The sequence below is a fragment of the Carcharodon carcharias genome, chromosome 5 (assembly GCF_017639515.1).
Source record: "Carcharodon carcharias isolate sCarCar2 chromosome 5, sCarCar2.pri, whole genome shotgun sequence".
NCBI lineage: Eukaryota > Metazoa > Chordata > Chondrichthyes > Lamniformes > Lamnidae > Carcharodon > Carcharodon carcharias.
Window position 1 is genome coordinate 129,378,504 of NC_054471.1, and position 7,530 is coordinate 129,386,033.

A 7,530-nucleotide genomic window follows, 5' to 3' on the forward strand; every position below is an offset into this window, starting at 1 on the left:
GCAACACTGGTTCTCGGTCATCTGCAGGAATGACAAGCGGCATCAATTGACCCTGGGTCTAGCCAGGCACGTTCAAGCAACAGCTCGCAGTGGCTCTTCAGTGTGCACAGGAGCCCCAGCACCCCCTTCTTCTTGAGGGTCTGGCTCCTCCCTCTGCCCAGACTCCATCGTTCTCTTCTCCTTCGCCTCTGCTCTCTGTAATCCTTGAGGCATACAACTAAGTCACCAGGCTCCATGTTCTTGATGTACTCTTCCTGCAGGATGAAAGAGAGAGCTGCATGGGGTAGCTTGGGTGTACTAAGAACCTCTCTTGGTTAAGTCTGATGATTCCCAAAGACTGCTGGCCACCACTTGGATGGCCAGAGATTAGTGCGCTGCATGGCTGCCCGAAATCCCACCCACCTCTGCCCCACTCCACCTGACCAATTGGCGGCAGCTTTGCCCACTTTACTGCATGCTGTGCTCTCAGACACAGGCATTCTCCTAATCCGCACTGCAAGGCTGCACTGTTAGCTTGAACCATGGGAGAGACTGGTCCAAATCTGAATGATGATATTAAAAGAGGCTGTGAGTGCCTCCACCAGTGACTGCTCCATGGCCAACTTTAGCAAGGAGATTGTACAACATGCCCAGTCATCTAATTGTTCTGCAGTCCACTAAAATGCTTATTAGTTTGCAGTCTGTGCCCGAGGGATGAAAAGCTCTGGAGCTTGAGTGGACAGATGAGCTTGAGGCTCAACTCCAAGTATGTCAATGTGGCTGCACCTGAACTGTCTCAGTTGCGGAGGAATGGTCACTTCATACAATGTTTCCTTAATACATAGCTGCTTCCCTCCCCAGCACTCCCCACACATGCTCGTGCACTACCATCAATCGCAGTACAGCCCTTGCCCCCCAAATTGCTTCAACTGCAGTGAAGCCCTTGCCCTCACAACTCGCCCCAACCACAGTGCAGCCCTTGCCCTGACACTGCATTATCAGCCAGCTAGAAAAATGCGACTTGCCTGTGCCCTCGCCTGAAGGCGTGGTGCCTCAACTTTGAGATCCAACAGGCGACCCTCACGAGCGCTGTGCAATATTACTGTGCACTCACCTCCAAGTTCCCCTCAAAGTACAGCTCGCCAGGTGCACATCTTTTAAATGCTGTTGTGAAACATGTCGACATGCAATCACACCGACATGCTCAGATGAACCAGCATGAGGGGATGATTCCAACAAGCTGAGCTTATAATGATATGTAAATCTATTACAATGAGGTTCCCGATGAGCAGCGATGGGAAATGCGGCCCACCGTTGCTGGGTGGAGCAGACATTGCAAACGTGTTTCACAATGGCGTGAAACCAACTTTTTACCTTCCCACCATATTGTCCACTCACACCCACCATGACGCCCAATGCCAATGGGCACGGAAAATTCTGTTCATTGAGTCCTATAATTTCGGATCATAACTTAAGCCGCCATTTTTTGAACAGTAGGAAACGATTCAACTCTTTCAGTTACAGCTGTCACAAACATTCCCTTTGGCTCTTGTTTCACTTCTTCTCCCCTTTTCCCTGCCTCTGTACTTACTTAAAGCCTGTCACAATTGCAATATTTTCCAGTTCTGACAGAAAATCACAGACCTAAAGAGTTAACGTGGTGTCTTTCCCCGCAAATGTTGCCTGGCATGCTAAGTTTCCAGCATTTTATGAAAGTGTCTGGTTATTTAATTTTACTTCTTGGGGCACTGGGTGAGTGAGTTAGCAGTAAGTGCCAATACCTACTCCATCCATGTAGTACGATTGACAATTTTGGCAAGTTTCCTGCCACAGACTCCCAACCAGTCTGCATCCAGTTTCATTGATGTGGTTTAGCAGATCAGTGTCGATGAAATTGTGGCTTCTTCTCCAAAGTCTGTGTGCCATGCCTTAGTTTTTTGTTTAGCTGCCTGTGCCAGCTCCTCTTGTCATAAACATTCTACTGCTAAAATCTTGAATCAAAACTGGCCTTACAAAGGCTGCATTCTAAACAGCCCAGCAGAGTTCACCTATTTTTGCACAGACTTTATGGGATGGCTCTTCAAAAGGATGAACAAGTTGAACAATGACCTGGTTCAGCAAACTTCTTGTGTAAATACCTTTCCCAGTCATCAGCAGTTATTTATCTTCACTGTTGCTACCTTACCTATTGGAAATTGAAAACTTTGATGTTAGTGTGAAGTCAAAATTGCTTCATAACAATACCAGTAGTGGGAATGTTGTGTGAAAAACCGTTTAATCTTATGTGTCTGTTTGTTTCCACGCTTTTGCATTATTGAATATTTACTTTGAAATGTAATCACAATTGAGTAGATGATGATGTAGCTTACAATATGATTCTGCTTGCAAAATTCAGGCAAGTCTTGTATTTTGAAACTAGGTAACTAACCAACCTTCCTTTCAACAATTTGATGAAGACTTTGAAATCTACTAAACTTTCCTGTTAACTGAACATAAACAATTAAAGCTAGAGTATTAAAATACATAAATGTACATCAAAGATGAAATGAAGACATATATCTTCCACTGAGGTACAAAAATGCAGCAGCTATGTCAGGTATTTGTTTGTTTTGGATTTCTTTACACAATAGACATAACAAGCCTTTAGACAAGTACTGAATGTTCTGTAATTGAAGGTTAATATAAAACAGAGATGTGGTTCTATCTGAACTTCATCAGTTACAACAAAGTATAAATTAGGACAGGATAGCATGCTCACTTATCACAGAAATCATGATATTCAGATGTCATTACATTTTGCTTTAAGAGTAACATTTGCTTTGTGATTTTAAAGAGAAGGCGTATACATTGTGTGTGACTCATGAAGTCGTTGACAGACCCGGGGAATGGGGCTTGCAATCTTAATGAGTGAGCCTCATTTGAATAAATGTTCCAGAGTCCCACCTGAATCTGGCCAGAGCCATTACGTGGGAATGAGAGTCCAGTTTCAGGCAGTTTCTGCCAGACAGCCATTCATCCTCCATGATAGAAAAGGTTATTCTCTCATAACATACCTCTTTTGTAAATCATCAAGAAATCCCATTTGTTGAATTAAAGAAACTTAGACAGGACATTGGCTTATTCAGGCCTATTTCTTGAACATGTGTTGCTGCAGAGCACCTTGTCTATTGGCAGCTCATAGTTGGAAATCACAAGCATGCTGTACAGCTTCCTCCACACTCTCTTTTGGTCTTCTATAGGTCTGTGCTGCTGTGCTTGCTGCTGCTGTACTCCCTAATGTGACAATTGCAATGGCAATTTCAGCAACCTTCCCATCTTTCCAGTGCTGCTTCAGCCTGTGAAGTGACAAGTACAAGTGCAGCCAAAAGTTAGCTCACCATATTAAATATTTTTCAAACTCAGCTAAAACAGTCAAAGAATGTCTCCAAAAATCCCGGAGAGTCAGGAATAACAAGCTGGAACTTACCAAAATGGGGCTAGTGATTTCTCCAAATATTAATACTTCCTGAGGGTTTGCGCCATCTTTTTCTGGGTGGAATCAAAAATGATCATGTCAAGTTATCCCAAGAATCAATTTCCCAAAAATGAGAATCTAAATACAAGCACAGGGGCCCCATTTAAATATTGAGTCCATTGTGTTCATTTGGAATGGCCATTAGGAACATCTAAGATGTGCCTTAACCAAAACGGTGGCTGTCAGATTTCTTACACACCTTCAGCACAGAAATTGCCAATACAGAATTGGTATGTGGAATGCCAATTTGGTGTCGAAAAACTGTAAAGCACTATCAAATTATTTTTATTTGGAAAGGCTTGCACATAGAAGTGCACACATGCATATAGAAATATATATGTAAATAAATATATTTTTGAACCAACTCAGTATTGCACCATCTTTAAATATAATGGTCCAACAATTCAATGGGGTTTTTCCTGATCTTGCTCTTTAACTTCAGAAGAATACCCTGGAAAAGGGCATGATGGGCCATTTTGAGCCTTTTTCTGAGATTTGGGTCAATCTCCTGCCAGAGTTGCAGCAAGGGACCAGGATAATCCCAATAGAATTTCATGGTGTGTTTTCTGCCTCCATGGCAGTGTATTATTATAATCCATTGGCCTTTGTCGTCACTGTATTCTATAGCGTTTTATTTTATTTTGATGTTAGAAAAATTAACTGTTGAATGAAACACATTTCACAGAGATTAATTTGTTCGTCAAAGGCTTTTGCGATGCAATAGTAAAACACAATCTGTAATCCTAAAGTTTGAGGTATTCTTTTTTTGACTCTTTCATGGAATGTGGGCAGCGATAGCTAGGCCAGTAGTTGTATTGCCCCTCACTAATTGCCTTTGAGAAGATGGTGGTGCACTTCCTCCTTGAACCACTGCAGTCCATGTAGTGTAATTACACATACAGTGCTGAAAGGGAGGGAGTTCCAGGATTTTTACACAGTGACAGTGAGGAAACGGTGGTATATTTCCAAGTCACGATGGTATGTGACTTGCAGGGGAATTTGCAGGTGGTGGTCTTCCCATGTACCTGCTGCCCCTGTCCTTCTAGGTGGTAGAGGTCATGAGCTTGGAAGGTGCTGTCAAAGGATCTTTGGTGAGTTGCTGCAGTGCATCTTGTAGATGGTATACACTGCTGCTACAATACGTCAATGGTGAGTGGGGTGCCAATCAAGCAGGCTGCTTTGTCCTGGATGGTGTCGAGATTCTTGAGTGTCAATGGGAGTTGCACTCTTCCAGATAAGTGGAGAATAATTCCATCTTACTCCTGACTTGGGCCTTGTAGATAGTGAACAGGCATTGGGAAGTGAGTTACTCAGTGCAGAATTCCCAGCTTCTGACCTGTTTTACATTCACAGTATTTATATGGCTAGTCCAGTTCAGTTCCTGGCCAATGGTAAGGATGTTGATAGTGGGGGTTTCAGTGATAGTAATGCCATTGAATGTGAAGGGGAGATGGTTGGATTCTCCCTTGTTGGAGATGGGCACTGCCAGGCACTTGTGTAGCACAAATGTTACTTACCACTTGTCAGCCCAAGCCTGAATGTTGTCCAGGTCTTGTTGCATATGGGCATGGACAGCTTCAGTATTTAAGGAGTCACAAATGCTGCTGAATATTGTGCAATCATTGGCGAACATCGCCATTTCTGACCTTATGATGGAAGGAAAGTTATTGATGAAGCAGTTGAAGATGGTTGGGCCCAGGACACTACCCTGAGGAACTCCTGCAGTGATGTCCTGGAACTGAGATGATTGACCTCCAATGACAACAACTACCTTTCTTTGTGTCAGGTTTGACTCCAACCAGCTGTATACCATTGTGCTGCTACCTCTGGTAGGTCCATCCTATCAATGGGACTGGACATACCCAGGGATGGTGATGATGGTGTCTGGGACATTATCTGTAAGGTATGATTCTGTGAGTATGATTATGTCAGGCTGTTGCTTGACTTGTCCGTGAGACAGTTCTCCCAATTTTGGCACCAGCCCCCAGATATTAATAAGGAGAACTTTGCAGGGCCAACATGGTTGAGTGTGCCATTGTTGTTTCCAGTGCCTAGGTTGATGCCGGGTGGTCTGGCCGGTTTTATTCCTTTTTAGGCTTTCTAGTGGTTTGATAGAACTGAGTGGTTTGCTTGGCCATTTCAGAGGACAGCTGAGAGTCAACCACATTGCTGTGGGTCTGGAGTTACATGTAAGCCAAACCAGATAAGGATGGCAGATTTCCTTCCTAAAGGGCATTAGTGAACCAGATTGATTTTTACAATGATCGATTCATGGTCATTATTAACGAGACTAGCTATTTACTTCCAGATTTATTCACTGAATTTAAATTCCACCAGCTGCCTTTATTGAATTTGAACCCGTGTACTCAAAGCATCAGTCTGGGTTCTGGATAACGAGTCCGGTGACATTATCACTACGCCACCGCCTCCCCATGATCACATCATGAGCTGGTGGGTAAAAATTCCCAATGATTCTTGTAGTTGCCATTACTTTGTTAGGGTGATTTAGAGGCTTGAATACTTTGAAAATAGAATAAGATTCATATTAGTTTATCCAATATGAAGTTAATCTACAAGACTTTTGTTACTTTGACAATAGGCTGTGTAATATAAAACTATTTGCAGTTCCTGCATCTGAGAAGGACCACTAATTGAAGAAAGATTGTTGGACTATGTTTAATGCATCAACCAACATTTCAAATAGGCTTAAATTTAAGCTCTGTGATTCTTAATAAGAACTTGTGTCAAAATCAACTGAGTAGCCGAGTAAAGTGGCCATTATTGCTATTGATATATGTAGGCTATTCTGTCAGAGGTCAAACTGTAATTTAAACCTCTAGTGTTATTATTTCTCGTGAACTCCTTCTCCATTATACTAATGGTGTTGTGAAAGGTTTTTAAACTTGCTAGTGTAATGACAGTACTATCTGTAACTGGTCATCATCTAATGTCAGGCGGTGGTTAGCCACCTCCAGGAAGTGTCAAGAGCTTCTGTCAGATAAGCGTCTGGAGGAAATACCATCAAAAGGCAGATGAGCTAATTCTTCAATTAGCCAATGGCATCCATAACCTGAAAGCTGCAATGCAACAGCAGTAGATAATTAATCATTGAAAAAACAACCACAGACACTCAAAAACACAATGGGTGGAATCGGCCCAGATTTGCACTAAGTGCGGTAGCAGGCAGGAAAGCAACCTTTTACTCACCAGACAGAATGGCAGCTTCTCATGCCGTATTATCCCAAACCCATCGTATTAATTATGCATTCCCAGCAAACACGCCGTTTCGATGGTGGGTCTCATCTGCCCACCACACCATTACCTCGCCGTTTCATCATGCCGGGTACCATATTTAAAGTCCAGCCGCGCACACACGTCTCAGTGCTACCAGCCTACAACTGCTGCACAGAAGACAGGATGGCCCCAAAAGGCAAAAAGACTGCAGTCCCCACTTCGGTCACGCATCCCTCGAGCATCTTTTGAATGCCATGGTGGCCCGCCGTAATGTCTCCTACCCCCATTCTGGCCGCAGGATGGGCAACTGCATCTCCAATCCAGCATGGGAGGCAGTGGCAGCGGTGCTTAGCCCCAATGCCCTGCAAAAGAGGACAGCCACCCAGTGCCACTACAGGCAAACGGAGAGCAGCCGACTAACTGAGTGAAGATTTGGAGTTTGGTAAGTTGGGAGTTCAATGAAGAGGAGGAAGGAGTTTTTCCAGGTAATTCTGTTTTTGTTTTGGATTTCCAGCATCCGCAGTTTTTTGTTTTTATCTGTGTTTAATTGACTGCCACTGCTCTTCAAGAAATGCCTATCTTGAAGAAGTTTTGTTTGTCTCTGCAACAAGATATTTCACCCCTCTCCTCGTAAACAAAAATCAGTTCTGTTGAAGGGTCATGAGGACTCAAAACGTCAACTCTTTTCTTCTCCGCCGATGCTGCCAGACCTGCTGAGTTTTTCCAGGTAATTCTGTTTTTGTTCTGTGAGGGGGAAGAAGTTGTTCATTTCTTCTTTCTATCTTTCTCACCCCATAGAAATT

General features: G+C 43.3%; 1 long non-coding RNA gene across 1 annotated transcript; it reads right to left on the reverse strand.

Moving 5' to 3' along the window:
- Positions 1 to 2,627: 2,627 nt before the first annotated feature.
- On the reverse strand, positions 2,628 to 6,826 carry LOC121278432. The gene is made up of 3 exons (XR_005943145.1): positions 6,701 to 6,826; positions 3,446 to 3,507; positions 2,628 to 3,314 (listed from the first exon to the last, which is right to left on the reverse strand). It is a non-coding gene; the product is annotated as an uncharacterized LOC121278432 (long non-coding RNA).
- Positions 6,827 to 7,530: the final 704 nt, after the last annotated feature.